Genomic DNA, 14,809 nt, shown 5'->3' on the forward strand with positions numbered 1-14,809 from the left:
AGAAAGATAGCATTGCATCACATTACATGGCAATGCAATGCACAGTTGCTGAAGTTGAACCAAAATGAGCTTGTAATCTGGCTTCTGCAACTTTGAACATGAAAAATCCAATGAGGAGAAGAAAAGCAAAGCCAAAGAGTCCATCCCAAAATCCGACAAACAAGCAAAATGAACAAAAAACATTGAATTCAATTCTTTCTGATTTTAGAAACTGCATTAAAGAAGGGGTGAACCGGGCCTGGAGATACTGCAATACCAGGTCAATGCGTGGAGTGGACAGAGCAAGCTCTTTTTCCATCTCCCTGTTCTAAAAATCCATTTAATATATGGTCCCCAGATAGGGGACGTATCAGATATTAAACTGATAAGAACAGATTTTTTGATTGAAGCTGCATCCAAGGCACTGAAAAATGTGACCGAAGTCACACCAAAACAGCGCACGAGGCGAGGATTCATGTGGACCCTTCCCGGAGGAGAGGGTCCCCAATAAACCATCCCCATCCCTCCGAGCCAGAAGGCCACAGCGAGGGTCAGGGATCTCCGATGCTCTCCCTAGCCGAAGCCGGAGAAGAGCCGTTTTCGTGCTCCCAGCTTCCATCTAGGCTGCCACCCTAGTGGAGCTGGAGCCTGTGTTGGTTTCTCAGCCCAAAGCTGACCGGACCTCCGATCGGGTTTATAAAAATTCCCCTTCCTAGCCCGGAGGCCAGGAATAGGGGGGGTTGCTCAGAAAGTATGATTGGCAAAGGTGCGGCGTGCTACGAAGCCAAGTCTTTCTGGGGTTCCCAGTCCCAGTAAGCTTGGACTCCCACCAGGGTGCCTACTCCTGGGGCACATTGCTCCAAAGCCCTCACACTTACCCAGCCTAGTGACTTCGATCCTGGAGGGCCATGTTTTCCATCAGATAACTCTATGAGCCACCTGGCGTACTAACAAGTGCACCAAACCAGTGTGTAATATGCATCAATTTACTAGGGCAGCCCAAGGACAAAACTGCCTTTTCAAAAGATACTACACTTGATCTTAGCCAAAAGGCCGAGAAGCGATAACCAGAATTGGTTTCAAACTACGGAGCCACCCAAGGATCCTGAAAAGTCCATTTGTGGAGATGAGCTCCTGGACTCCCGTTAAGAAGACATGTTGTCAACCTCTAGATCCCTTACATGCCTGCACTTTTCGGCTTGCTGCTGCTGCAATCCACGCGTTTTAGATCTGCATAACTCCACCTCTTTAAACACAGCACCTTCACCCCCTGCTGTTCCCACCCGCCTCAACACCGTTGGAAGGGAGGAGAACCAATTAAGGCGGGGGGTGGGGTGGAACGAGCAGCTGTCTACCCTTAGCAGGAGGGCTCCTGATTACATACCTCTCCTGCTGCTGCTGCTGCTGGCTGTCCATCAGCAGACTGAAGGTGGCTGCTGCTGTGCACAGGTATATAAAGGCTCAGAGCCTATTATGACACGCGCAGCCAGCGTTCCATTGCCACATTCCATCTACTGCAGGCAGGATACCTGGCTGGCTGAATGTCGCTGAGAAGCTCACAGAGACCGCCATAAGCAACAGTTTAACAGAATGCCACAGACTAATCAACCAAACTTTTTGGGTTGGGTTCTCTTTTATAGTCTGCAGGCATTAAATGAAAGAAGTCAGTGTTCCAGCAGAAGGAGACAACGTTTCAGAAAAGGCATTGTAGCAAACCAAAAAAGAAATTTTAAGCGCAGCAGAGTAACCAGCGCACATACCTGTTAGCTCAGGTGAGTTTAAAAGGCTGCTGTTGATAACAAGGGCATTTGCTAAATAGATGGTGTGTGTGCAACAATATACTGAAAGGTCAATTATATTGTGCAGCTTATCTCACCACCTGTAGTTATTTAGGTGAAAGCTCCAAAATGCTTGCCTAATATGTCTGTTTATCCAAAAGGAAGTAAAAAGGGAGAGCTAGAAAGATAGCATTGCATCACATTACATGGCAATGCAATGCACAGTTGCTGAAGTTGAACCAAAATGAGCTTGTAATCTGGCTTCTGCAACTTTGAACATGAAAAATCCAATGAGGAGAAGAAAAGCAAAGCCAAAGAGTCCATCCCCAAATCCGACAAACAAGCAAAATGAACAAAAAACATTGAATTCAATTCTTTCTGATTTTAGAAACTGCATTAAAGAAGGGGTGCACCGGTCCTGGAGATACTGCAATACCAGGTCAATGCGTGGAGTGGACAGAGCAAGCTCTTTTTCCATCTCCCTGTTCTAAAAATCCATTTAATATATGGTCCCCAGATAGGGGACGTATCAGATATTAAACTGATAAGAACAGATTTTTTTTTTTTTTTTTTTTTTTTTTTTCCAAATCAGATAGGCCGGAGCATAAGCTCAATCAAATCGACTTACAAAAGCCTTTCATTGACACTTAGCCTTTCATCACACTTGGTATATAATCAAAAATAAAACCAAACCTTATCATCAGGTACATTATACACTACTAATTAAACTTTACCAAAAACCTCCACTTTTTAAACTTCCAGATCCCTTCAGCATCTATAATACTTCCACGTTCCTGATCCCAGAGGTATATTACATACATACGTGACAGAATCAATCTCAAACATTCATTAACTGACATTTTCTTCCTTTTAAAAACTAACAAATTCCTCGCATCCCACAAACTTTCAATTACACACACCACCAACAACCATAAAATCCTATCCTTAATTCTACTACATGCACCCATCCCAAACATAGCAAGTTTCCAATTTACATACTTTACACCCACCAATTCCTTGCAAAGTCCCCCTATACCCTTCCATACATCATATGCAAAATCACAATCCCATACCATATGTCTAACATGCTCTCTCAAACCACATCCATCCCTCGGGCATACCTCAGATTTAACTAAATCCCTCTTCTTTTGCACATCTCTAACAGGCAAAATGTCATGCAATATCATCCAAGCGATATCTCTCTGTCTGTTAGTCACACCATCTATACTTAATTTTCTCCACATCTCGGTTACTTCCTCCCCTCTCAACCCATTGATATTACATACCACCTCACGCTCACGCACCATCCTAATGACTTTCTTCTTTTGCCTAAAATCACTCATGTTAACGGACAACAAATCATACTTCCTTACAAATTTCTCAACACAACCATACCATACAGGACACTTAAAAGCAACAGGCACTCTAGCATCCCTTTTGACCCACTTTAAGCCATAAAGCATCCATCCAGCCGAATACTTCATCATATAAGCACACTTATTACTTTTCCCTAGAACCACCACCACCATTTTCACGTAACTAATCCCTAAAAAGAAATCAATATTTGGAAAATCCAAACCACCATTTACACATAACTTATAGACATATTCCCGTTTCAATTTCTCCATGCGACTTCCCCAAAGAAAATTAAAGATGAATTTCTCAGTTTTCCTAATTTTCTTAAAAGCAGCAGGATATACATTCGCAACAAACAACAAAATAGGCAAAATAACCGCCTTAATAATCAGAACTTTCCCAGTCAGAGTTAATTCTCTCATTCGCCAAAAATTCAACTTGCGCACCACTCTCACCCCACAATGTTCCCAACTCTCATTTCCTTTCAAATCATCATTAAACTTAATCCCAAGCACCTTTATTGCACCATCCTCACACCTCACACCATCCATCCGTACATTCCTCTCACCAAAACATTTAAAGGAACTCTTAGTCCAATTGACCTTAAAAGCTGAGACACTACAAAACAAACTTAATATCAACCTTGCCCTACTCATCGCAGCCATATTCCCACTCACAATCACTACATCATCCATGTAACCTAGAATTCTCACATCCTTTCCATTACTCCCAGGAATCATCACACCTCTCATAACCTTATCCTTCCTAACCATACACATCAACACTTCAATCACACTAATAAACAAAAAAGGGGACATAGGGCACCCCTGACGCACTCCTGATTTAATTCTCACTTTCTCACTCAACCACCCATTCACCAAAAATTCACTTGAAACATTACAATACAAACTCCTAACACAGTTTACAAAATTCCTGGAATAACCCATCTTAGACAAAACCTTAAACATAAAGCTATGTGACACACGGTCAAAAGCTTTTTCAAAATCAACCGAAAACAACAAACATTTCTGCTTACGACTCATACAATCCCCAATCACATCACGCAACAACACCAAATTTTCAGTCATACTTCTCCCAGGCACTGCACACACTTGATCTTCATCCACCACACCGCCAATCACTTCCCGCATCCGGCTAGCCAACAATTTACTAAACACCTTATAGTCTGCATTCAAAAGGGTGATTGGCCTCCAATTCCCCAAATCCTTTTTATCACCTTTCTTATGAACCAAAACCACCACCCCATCTCTCATAGATTCACTCAACATATTCTCCGTGAACATATACTGGCACACCTCCAATAAGTCATTTCCCATCGTGTCCCATTCCTTAACATATAACTCCACGGGCAGTCCATCCTTCCCAGGTGTTTTATTCTTACTCGCAGACATCACCACTTTTTTAACTTCATCCAACACAATTACATCATCCAATATTTCACGTTCATCCTCACCCAAACAACCTTCTAAACACCCCAAAGCATCAGTCAACATCCTATCATCAACCCATTTTTCCCCATACAACTCCTTATAAAACAACACCACCTCCTGCATCACATCCTTCCCACTCACACACACCCCATCGCCATTCACCACCTCATCCATATCTACTTTCTTCCCAAAAACTTTTTTGAAAAAAAACCTTGTGCATTTCTCATTTTTCTCCAAATGTTCAATCTTAGAACGGTAAATAATTTCTTTCCCTTTACCCTCAATATATTTCTTAATCTCTTCTTTCACTTGACACATCAAAACATCCACATCCACTCCAATCATCCTTAACTTCCTCAGCCACTCCAGTCTAGAGCTTAAATCATTAAATTTTGCTCTATTCATTGCTGCTTTCCTCCTGCCCCTTTTTCTAAAGAAAAAAACAATCTCACTCTTCATCCAGTCCCACCACTCAAGCACATTCCTGTAATCACTTTTTTTATCCCTCCACCTAACATACATTCGCCTAAAATCACGCATGATCCTATTATCTTCCAGCAAACGCACATTAAGTTTCCACACGCCACCACCATATACAAAGGAAATCTTACCTTCTAGACGTGCCCTCAAACACACATGGTCAGAGAAGGGAACATCTTCCTGCTGGAAATTCCTACAAATAACATTTTGTGAAGAAAAGAAGATACGGTCTATTCTAGACTCTATGCCTCCCCTGTCGGCCTTATAGGTCGCAGGAGGTGGATTACCTAAAAAAACTTCCGCAGCATCCTGTAAGGAAAAATCCGCCACAAGACTCTTGAGTCTTTTACCTGTAACATCCATCTTATCCCCCTCCGTCACACAATTGAAATCTCCAACAAAAATTATTGGCATTTTGCCAGATAAAAAAAAACATAATTTCTCAAAAATTTCCAGCCTCTCCCCTTTATCTATTGGTGCATACATATTTACCACCCTAACCCTCCACCCCCTACAATTTAACTCACATATTACACACCTCCCCGCCTCCACCACCATGTAACTTTCTATCTTAACACTATAACCCTTCACCAAAACACCTACCCCACAATTTTTATTACATACAGAACCAGACCACACACTTTGACCTAAAGGCCATGCATTTTCACTTAAGGGATCGGAGATCCCACACTCCTGGACACAGTATACGTCCGCATCCAAGTTGCTCAAGTAGTCCAAAATTGCCACTCTTCTCGACTCAGATTTAATCAGCCGAACATTTAGCGACAAGATGCTGAGAGCAACTTGGGCACCCATCTATTAATTTGATGTGGCAGGTCACGACAACATGCCCACCTGTACATCATCCTAACCCTTCTGGGGGTAGGACGCTGGACGTGCAGATATCGTAGTTTGTGCCTTCCCCCAAAAAAGACACATCTTGGGGATCGGATGCAGTAGGGTACACCCGGGCTGGACTCACACTGCAGTCACTTAAAGGGGAAAAGGATGGTTCAGTTTTCTTCTTTTTCTTCACTGAAGCGCCTCCATCTTCATCTGAACTATAATCCCGCCGTTGGGGGTCAAAGTCCCCCTGACATCCCTCCTCCTCAAGGTCAGAAACGACATCGCTCCAGGCCACATGCGGTGTTCTGGTCAGATCAGACTCCTCTTCCCCCTGCAATGTAACCATCATGTCTGGAATTTCAGCCTCCAGATCCTCCACCGGGGCCACTTCCATGCCTATGCGATCATCAGTTATCGTCTCAGACTCACTGACATCTGAAGCCACAGACGCGGCCCTCTGCACCGGTGGCTCAGGTGCCAGCTCCATATTTCCTCTTACATTCACACGAACCAGTTCTGGAAAAGCAACCCGAGCCTCCTCCTCATCCAGGAAAGCCAGAGTAGATATCGGAGCAGTCGGAGTTGGAGCAGTCGGAGTTGTAGCTGTGGGTGCAGGAGATTCATTTCTTCTCCTTCCCCTTCCCGCTGCCCCCGCATATGAACCAGGATGGAATATACAGTCTCTGAAGGCATGCCCCTTCTCTCCGCAGAGGTTACAGACTATTTCATTTTTGCAATTATTGGAAGAATGACCCACCTCATTGCACTTCCTGCAAATAATCTGTCTGATGTCGCATGCTTCCTGAGTATGGCCATACCTCCTACAATGACGACAAAACCTGGGCGCATTGGGGAAGAACAGGTAACCCCGCTCACTCCCAATGGAAAAATTTGATGGAGGATAATGTATACCCCCTGGTTCATCAGGACTTTCCCGGAACTTGACCATGAAACGATATTTACCGGTCCATAGTTCCTCCTCATTCATGACTTTTACTGCCACCTTGGTAATATAGCAGTGCCTATTTAGAAAGGCATAAATCAAAGCCAAGTCCACATGTGGGTTGTACATGAAAACAGTCAGAGGTACCTCTTTGGAGCAATACAAGATGACAAAAGTCAGCCCATCCAAATATTGATTGTCCAGATTCTTTTTCAAACAATCATAGAAATTGTTGCAAACAGCCATAGAAGTAAATACAAGATTATACTTGCTTTTGAATTGCTGGAGGCACAAGATTTCTTCCTTCTTCACTTCAAGGAGTCCAAACAAAATCTCCTTCACCACGAAGCTGAGGGTAAAGATTCCTTCTTTGCCTTCTTCCACATCAATCTGGATTCCAAACTTCACTCGAGCCTCACCGGGCCCAGCGTATCGAATGCGTCCCATTATCGCTAGTCGTGTCTACTGGCCAACTCCTTATAGCAGCAAGTGGCTTAAGCCATAAAATGGCGATGCCACAGGGCCAAGAGTTAACGCACAGACAGCCAAATGACTAGACCCATTACAGATCTGAGCCAAAAGGCCGAGAAGCGATAACCAGAATTGGTTTCAAACTACGGAGCCACCCAAGGATCCTGAAAAGTCCATTTGTGGAGATGAGCTCCTGGACTCCCGTTAAGAAGACATGTTGTCAACCTCTAGATCCCTTACATGCCTGCACTTTTCGGCTTGCTGCTGCTGCAATCCACGCGTTTTAGATCTGCATAACTCCACCTCTTTAAACACAGCACCTTCACCCCCTGCTGTTCCCACCCGCCTCAACACCGTTGGAAGGGAGGAGAACCAATTAAGGCGGGGGGTGGGGTGGAACGAGCAGCTGTCTACCCTTAGCAGGAGGGCTCCTGATTACATACCTCTCCTGCTGCTGCTGCTGCTGGCTGTCCAGCAGCAGACTGAAGGTGGCTGCTGCTGTGCACAGGTATATAAAGGCTCAGAGCCTATTATGACACGCGCAGCCAGCGTTCCATTGCCACATTCCATCTACTGCAGGCAGGATACCTGGCTGGCTGAATGTCGCTGAGAAGCTCACAGAGACCGCCATAAGCAACAGTTTAACAGAATGCCACAGACTAATCAACCAAACTTTTTGGGTTGGGTTCTCTTTTATAGTCTGCAGGCATTAAATGAAAGAAGTCAGTGTTCCAGCAGAAGGAGACAACGTTTCAGAAAAGGCATTGTAGCAAACCAAAAAAGAAATTTTAAGCGCAGCAGAGTAACCAGCGCACATACCTGTTAGCTCAGGTGAGTTTAAAAGGCTGCTGTTGATAACAAGGGCATTTGCTAAATAGATGGTGTGTGTGCAACAATATACTGAAAGGTCAATTATATTGTGCAGCTTATCTCACCACCTGTAGTTATTTAGGTGAAAGCTCCAAAATGCTTGCCTAATATGTCTGTTTATCCAAAAGGAAGTAAAAAGGGAGAGCTAGAAAGATAGCATTGCATCACATTACATGGCAATGCAATGCACAGTTGCTGAAGTTGAACCAAAATGAGCTTGTAATCTGGCTTCTGCAACTTTGAACATGAAAAATCCAATGAGGAGAAGAAAAGCAAAGCCAAAGAGTCCATCCCAAAATCCGACAAACAAGCAAAATGAACAAAAAACATTGAATTCAATTCTTTCTGATTTTAGAAACTGCATTAAAGAAGGGGTGCACCGGTCCTGGAGATACTGCAATACCAGGTCAATGCGTGGAGTGGACAGAGCAAGCTCTTTTTCCATCTCCCTGTTCTAAAAATCCATTTAATATATGGTCCCCAGATAGGGGACGTATCAGATATTAAACTGATAAGAACAGATACTACACTTGATCTTAGCCAAAAGGCCGAGAAGCGATAACCAGAATTGGTTTCAAACTACGGAGCCACCCAAGGATCCTGAAAAGTCCATTTGTGGAGATGAGCTCCTGGACTCCCGTTAAGAAGACATGTTGTCAACCTCTAGATCCCTTACATGCCTGCACTTTTCGGCTTGCTGCTGCTGCAATCCACGCGTTTTAGATCTGCATAACTCCACCTCTTTAAACACAGCACCTTCACCCCCTGCTGTTCCCACCCGCCTCAACACCGTTGGAAGGGAGGAGAACCAATTAAGGCGGGGGGTGGGGTGGAACGAGCAGCTGTCTACCCTTAGCAGGAGGGCTCCTGATTACATACCTCTCCTGCTGCTGCTGCTGCTGGCTGTCCAGCAGCAGACTGAAGGTGGCTGCTGCTGTGCACAGGTATATAAAGGCTCAGAGCCTATTATGACACGCGCAGCCATCGTTCCATTGCCACATTCCATCTACTGCAGGCAGGATACCTGGCTGGCTGAATGTCGCTGAGAAGCTCACAGAGACCGCCATAAGCAACAGTTTAACAGAATGCCACAGACTAATCAACCAAACTTTTTGGGTTGGGTTCTCTTTTATAGTCTGCAGGCATTAAATGAAAGAAGTCAGTGTTCCAGCAGAAGGAGACAACGTTTCAGAAAAGGCATTGTAGCAAACCAAAAAAGAAATTTTAAGCGCAGCAGAGTAACCAGCGCACATACCTGTTAGCTCAGGTGAGTTTAAAAGGCTGCTGTTGATAACAAGGGCATTTGCTAAATAGATGGTGTGTGTGCAACAATATACTGAAAGGTCAATTATATTGTGCAGCTTATCTCACCACCTGTAGTTATTTAGGTGAAAGCTCCAAAATGCTTGCTTAATATGTCTGTTTATCCAAAAGGAAGTAAAAAGGGAGAGCTAGAAACATAGCATTGCATCACATTACATGGCAATGCAATGCACAGTTGCTGAAGTTGAACCAAAATGAGCTTGTAATCTGGCTTCTGCAACTTTGAACATGAAAAATCCAATGAGGAGAAGAAAAGCAAAGCCAAAGAGTCCATACCAAAATCCGACAAACAAGCAAAATGAACAAAAAACTTTGAATTCAATTCTTTCTGATTTTAGAAACTGCATTAAAGAAGGGGTGCACCGGTCCTGGAGATACTGCAATACCAGGTCAATGCGTGGAGTGGACAGAGCAAGCTCTTTTTCCATCTCCCTGTTCTAAAAATCCATTTAATATATGGTCCCCAGATAGGGGACGTATCAGATATTAAACTGATAAGAACAGATACTACACTTGATCTTAGCCAAAAGGCCGAGAAGCGATAACCAGAATTGGTTTCAAACTATGGAGCCACCCAAGGATCCTGAAAAGTCCATTTGTGGAGATGAGCTCCTGGACTCCCGTTAAGAAGACATGTTGTCAACCTCTAGATCCCTTACATGCCTGCACTTTTCGGCTTGCTGCTGCTGCAATCCACGCGTTTTAGATCTGCATAACTCCACCTCTTTAAACACAGCACCTTCACCCCCTGCTGTTCCCACCCGCCTCAACACCATTGGAAGGGAGGAGAACCAATTAAGGCGGGGGGTGGGGTGGAACGAGCAGCTGTCTACCCTTAGCAGGAGGGCTCCTGATTACATACCTCTCCTGCTGCTGCTGCTGCTGGCTGTCCAGCAGCAGACTGAAGGTGGCTGCTGCTGTGCACAGGTATATAAAGGCTCAGAGCCTATTATGACACGCGCAGCCAGCGTTCCATTTCCACATTCCATCTACTGCAGGCAGGATACCTGGCTGGCTGAATGTCGCTGAGAAGCTCACAGAGACCGCCATAAGCAACAGTTTAACAGAATGCCACCGACTAATCAACCAAACTTTTTGGGTTGGGTTCTCTTTTATAGTCTGCAGGCATTAAATGAAAGAAGTCAGTGTTCCAGCAGAAGGAGACAACGTTTCAGAAAAGGCATTGTAGCAAACCAAAAAAGAAATTTTAAGCGCAGCAGAGTAACCAGCGCACATACCTGTTAGCTCAGGTGAGTTTAAAAGGCTGCTGTTGATAACAAGGGCATTTGCTAAATAGATGGTGTGTGTGCAACAATATACTGAAAGGTCAATTATATTGTGCAGCTTATCTCACCACCTGTAGTTATTTAGGTGAAAGCTCCAAAATGCTTGCCTAATATGTCTGTTTATCCAAAAGGAAGTAAAAAGGGAGAGCTAGAAAGATAGCATTGCATCACATTACATGGCAATGCAATGCACAGTTGCTGAAGTTGAACCAAAATGAGCTTGTAATCTGGCTTCTGCAACTTTGAACATGAAAAATCCAATGAGGAGAAGAAAAGCAAAGCCAAAGAGTCCATCCCAAAATCCGACAAACAAGCAAAATGAACAAAAAACATTGAATTCAATTCTTTCTGATTTTAGAAACTGCATTAAAGAAGGGGTGCACCGGTCCTGGAGATACTGCAATACCAGGTCAATGCGTGGAGTGGACAGAGCAAGCTCTTTTTCCATCTCCCTGTTCTAAAAATCCATTTAATATATGGTCCCCAGATAGGGGACGTATCAGATATTAAACTGATAAGAACAGATACTACACTTGATCTTAGCCAAAAGGCCGAGAAGCGATAACCAGAATTGGTTTCAAACTACGGAGCCACCCAAGGATCCTGAAAAGTCCATTTGTGGAGATGAGCTCCTGGACTCCCGTTAAGAAGACATGTTGTCAACCTCTAGATCCCTTACATGCCTGCACTTTTCGGCTTGCTGCTGCTGCAATCCACGCGTTTTAGATCTGCATAACTCCACCTCTTTAAACACAGCACCTTCACCCCCTGCTGTTCCCACCCGCCTCAACACCGTTGGAAGGGAGGAGAACCAATTAAGGCGGGGGGTGGGGTGGAACGAGCAGCTGTCTACCCTTAGCAGGAGGGCTCCTGATTACATACCTCTCCTGCTGCTGCTGCTGCTGGCTGTCCAGCAGCAGACTGAAGGTGGCTGCTGCTGTGCACAGGTATATAAAGGCTCAGAGCCTATTATGACACGCGCAGCCAGCGTTCCATTGCCACATTCCATCTACTGCAGGCAGGATACCTGGCTGGCTGAATGTCGCTGAGAAGCTCACAGAGACCGCCATAAGCAACAGTTTAACAGAATGCCACAGACTAATCAACCAAACTTTTTGGGTTGGGTTCTCTTTTATAGTCTGCAGGCATTAAATGAAAGAAGTCAGTGTTCCAGCAGAAGGAGACAACGTTTCAGAAAAGGCATTGTAGCAAACCAAAAAAGAAATTTTAAGCGCAGCAGAGTAACCAGCGCACATACCTGTTAGCTCAGGTGAGTTTAAAAGGCTGCTGTTGATAACAAGGGCATTTGCTAAATAGATGGTGTGTGTGCAACAATATACTGAAAGGTCAATTATATTGTGCAGCTTATCTCACCACCTGTAGTTATTTAGGTGAAAGCTCCAAAATGCTTGCCTAATATGTCTGTTTATCCAAAAGGAAGTAAAAAGGGAGAGCTAGAAAGATAGCATTGCATCACATTACATGGCAATGCAATGCACAGTTGCTGAAGTTGAACCAAAATGAGCTTGTAATCTGGCTTCTGCAACTTTGAACATGAAAAATCCAATGAGGAGAAGAAAAGCAAAGCCAAAGAGTCCATCCCAAAATCCGACAAACAAGCAAAATGAACAAAAAACATTGAATTCAATTCTTTCTGATTTTAGAAACTGCATTAAAGAAGGGGTGCACCGGTCCTGGAGATACTGCAATACCAGGTCAATGCGTGGAGTGGACAGAGCAAGCTCTTTTTCCATCTCCCTGTTCTAAAAATCCATTTAATATATGGTCCCCAGATAGGGGACGTATCAGATATTAAACTGATAAGAACAGATACTACACTTGATCTTAGCCAAAAGGCCGAGAAGCGATAACCAGAATTGGTTTCAAACTACGGAGCCACCCAAGGATCCTGAAAAGTCCATTTGTGGAGATGAGCTCCTGGACTCCCGTTAAGAAGACATGTTGTCAACCTCTAGATCCCTTACATGCCTGCACTTTTCGGCTTGCTGCTGCTGCAATCCACGCGTTTTAGATCTGCATAACTCCACCTCTTTAAACACAGCACCTTCACCCCCTGCTGTTCCCACCCGCCTCAACACCGTTGGAAGGGAGGAGAACCAATTAAGGGGGGGGGTGGGGTGGAACGAGCAGCTGTCTACCCTTAGCAGGAGGGCTCCTGATTACATACCTCTCCTGCTGCTGCTGCTGCTGGCTGTCCAGCAGCAGACTGAAGGTGGCTGCTGCTGTGCACAGGTATATAAAGGCTCAGAGCCTATTATGACACGCGCAGCCAGCGTTCCATTGCCACATTCCATCTACTGCAGGCAGGATACCTGGCTGGCTGAATGTCGCTGAGAAGCTCACAGAGACCGCCATAAGCAACAGTTTAACAGAATGCCACAGACTAATCAACCAAACTTTTTGGGTTGGGTTCTCTTTTATAGTCTGCAGGCATTAAATGAAAGAAGTCAGTGTTCCAGCAGAAGGAGACAACGTTTCAGAAAAGGCATTGTAGCAAACCAAAAAAGAAATTTTAAGCACAGCAGAGTAACCAGCGCACATACCTGTTAGCTCAGGTGAGTTTAAAAGGCTGCTGTTGATAACAAGGGCATTTGCTAAATAGATGGTGTGTGTGCAACAATATACTGAAAGGTCAATTATATTGTGCAGCTTATCTCACCACCTGTAGTTATTTAGGTGAAAGCTCCAAAATGCTTGCCTAATATGTCTGTTTATCCAAAAGGAAGTAAAAAGGGAGAGCTAGAAAGATAGCATTGCATCACATTACATGGCAATGCAATGCACAGTTGCTGAAGTTGAACCAAAATGAGCTTGTAATCTGGCTTCTGCAACTTTGAACATGAAAAATCCAATGAGGAGAAGAAAAGCAAAGCCAAAGAGTCCATCCCAAAATCCGACAAACAAGCAAAATGAACAAAAAACATTGAATTCAATTCTTTCTGATTTTAGAAACTGCATTAAAGAAGGGGTGCACCGGTCCTGGAGATACTGCAATACCAGGTCAATGCGTGGAGTGGACAGAGCAAGCTCTTTTTCCATCTCCCTGTTCTAAAAATCCATTTAATATATGGTCCCCAGATAGGGGACGTATCAGATATTAAACTGATAAGAACAGATACTACACTTGATCTTAGCCAAAAGGCCGAGAAGCGATAACCAGAATTGGTTTCAAACTACGGAGCCACCCAAGGATCCTGAAAAGTCCATTTGTGGAGATGAGCTCCTGGACTCCCGTTAAGAAGACATGTTGTCAACCTCTAGATCCCTTACATGCCTGCACTTTTCGGCTTGCTGCTGCTGCAATCCACGCGTTTTAGATCTGCATAACTCCACCTCTTTAAACACAGCACCTTCACCCCCTGCTGTTCCCACCCGCCTCAACACCGTTGGAAGGGAGGAGAACCAATTAAGGCGGGGGGTGGGGTGGAACGAGCAGCTGTCTACCCTTAGCAGGAGGGCTCCTGATTACATACCTCTCCTGCTGCTGCTGCTGCTGGCTGTCCAGCAGCAGACTGAAGGTGGCTGCTGCTGTGCACAGGTATATAAAGGCTCAGAGCCTATTATGACACGCGCAGCCAGCGTTCCATTGCCACATTCCATCTACTGCAGGCAGGATACCTGGCTGGCTGAATGTCGCTGAGAAGCTCACAGAGACCGCCATAAGCAACAGTTTAACAGAATGCCACAGACTAATCAACCAAACTTTTTGGGTTGGGTTCTCTTTTATAGTCTGCAGGCATTAAATGAAAGAAGTCAGTGTTCCAGCAGAAGGAGACAACGTTTCAGAAAAGGCATTGTAGCAAACCAAAAAAGAAATTTTAAGCGCAGCAGAGTAACCAGCGCACATACCTGTTAGCTCAGGTGAGTTTAAAAGGCTGCTGTTGATAACAAGGGCATTTGCTAAATAGATGGTGTGTGTGCAACAATATACTGAAAGGTCAATTATATTGTGCAGCTTATCTCACCACCTGTAGTTATTTAGGTGAAAGCTCCAAAATGCTTGCC

At 44.3% G+C, this 14,809-nt stretch overlaps 7 non-coding genes and 1 pseudogene across 7 annotated transcripts; all 8 read right to left on the reverse strand.

The window, feature by feature from the left end:
* Nucleotides 1–222: 222 nt before the first annotated feature.
* Nucleotides 223–404, reverse strand: LOC141222838 (U2 spliceosomal RNA). The gene has a single exon (XR_012290588.1). It is a non-coding gene; the product is annotated as a U2 spliceosomal RNA (small nuclear RNA).
* A 524-nt stretch (nucleotides 405–928) lies between these two features.
* On the reverse strand, nucleotides 929–1,044 carry LOC141222333 (U2 spliceosomal RNA; annotated as a pseudogene).
* A 1,115-nt stretch (nucleotides 1,045–2,159) lies between these two features.
* On the reverse strand, nucleotides 2,160–2,351 carry LOC141222296 (U2 spliceosomal RNA). Its single transcript, XR_012290105.1, has one exon. It is a non-coding gene; the product is annotated as a U2 spliceosomal RNA (small nuclear RNA).
* A 6,192-nt stretch (nucleotides 2,352–8,543) lies between these two features.
* Nucleotides 8,544–8,734, reverse strand: LOC141222652 (U2 spliceosomal RNA). The gene has a single exon (XR_012290413.1). It is a non-coding gene; the product is annotated as a U2 spliceosomal RNA (small nuclear RNA).
* A 1,115-nt stretch (nucleotides 8,735–9,849) lies between these two features.
* On the reverse strand, nucleotides 9,850–10,040 carry LOC141222653 (U2 spliceosomal RNA). The gene has a single exon (XR_012290414.1). It is a non-coding gene; the product is annotated as a U2 spliceosomal RNA (small nuclear RNA).
* Nucleotides 10,041–11,155: 1,115 nt separating this feature from the next.
* LOC141222654 (U2 spliceosomal RNA) lies at nucleotides 11,156–11,346 on the reverse strand. Its single transcript, XR_012290415.1, has one exon. It is a non-coding gene; the product is annotated as a U2 spliceosomal RNA (small nuclear RNA).
* Nucleotides 11,347–12,461: 1,115 nt separating this feature from the next.
* On the reverse strand, nucleotides 12,462–12,652 carry LOC141222655 (U2 spliceosomal RNA). Its single transcript, XR_012290416.1, has one exon. It is a non-coding gene; the product is annotated as a U2 spliceosomal RNA (small nuclear RNA).
* A 1,115-nt stretch (nucleotides 12,653–13,767) lies between these two features.
* On the reverse strand, nucleotides 13,768–13,958 carry LOC141222657 (U2 spliceosomal RNA). The gene has a single exon (XR_012290417.1). It is a non-coding gene; the product is annotated as a U2 spliceosomal RNA (small nuclear RNA).
* Nucleotides 13,959–14,809: the final 851 nt, after the last annotated feature.

The sequence above is a fragment of the Phyllobates terribilis genome, unplaced genomic scaffold, assembly GCF_046119375.1.
Source record: "Phyllobates terribilis strain yellow unplaced genomic scaffold, ASM4611937v1 Scaffold_361__1_contigs__length_1927384, whole genome shotgun sequence".
In the NCBI taxonomy this organism is placed as follows: Eukaryota; Metazoa; Chordata; class Amphibia; order Anura; family Dendrobatidae; genus Phyllobates; species Phyllobates terribilis.